Raw genomic sequence first — 803 nt, 5'->3', positions numbered from 1 at the left:
GTGTGTAAGGTGTGTGCTACCATCTTTCTCTACTGGTTCAGCTCTCCTGCTGGTTTAGATGAAGAGCACTCTGGACTCCTACTGTTATGGCTCCATGATCAGCTTGTGTAGGAGATGTGCTTCATCGACACATACGTACAGTTGGAAATGAGTGTAAAGGTTTAAATGACACCAAGGAGTTAAGTAAGTTCTTTCAGAAATCCTCAGCTCTTTTAAGAGAAATAGCCAATTCTGAAAGATATTTTTGTGTATATAGGCAAGAGAAGCTCTCAGAGAAGTATTTGAAAAGTTACTCTGCATACGGTTATTTTTGTACCGTCCTGTGACTATGCACTAAGGACTAACTACTGTGGGATCCTTATTGTTGACTTATTCTTACAAAGAAGGGTGGAAAAAGCAGTTGCTGCAGGAATATTCTGGAAGTGCCTGCTGTTTGGAGTGGATGACCAAGTATAAAGTCCTGCTAATCATAAAGCTGTATCTAATGACATGCTCTTAATAGTGACATTGGAAACAAATATTGCTTTATGCTCTTGAATGTCCTGGATTGTCCTGCTGACTCAGCTTACTCTTCACCGTTCCTCAGAAGGGTTACAGCTCTTGTGTGTAGCTGATACCTAATTTATGTAATCAAGAGTGACTGCCACGTGTGTCACAAAAAGTGTACAGGGAGCTGGGTTTATAAGGGTCAGGGTCCGTGTTAGTTAAAAAGAAGCTGTTTTTTCGGGAAGACAGTCCTAGACAGCAGCAGTGGTTTTGCCCGTAGCGGCCTCTGCTGGCATGCTCTATGGACGGCACTGGGG

This window comes from Acanthisitta chloris, unplaced genomic scaffold, assembly GCF_000695815.1.
Source record: "Acanthisitta chloris isolate BGI_N310 unplaced genomic scaffold, ASM69581v1 scaffold7709, whole genome shotgun sequence".
Taxonomy (NCBI): domain Eukaryota; kingdom Metazoa; phylum Chordata; class Aves; order Passeriformes; family Acanthisittidae; genus Acanthisitta; species Acanthisitta chloris.
Note: the sequence above shows the minus strand (reverse complement) of the source record.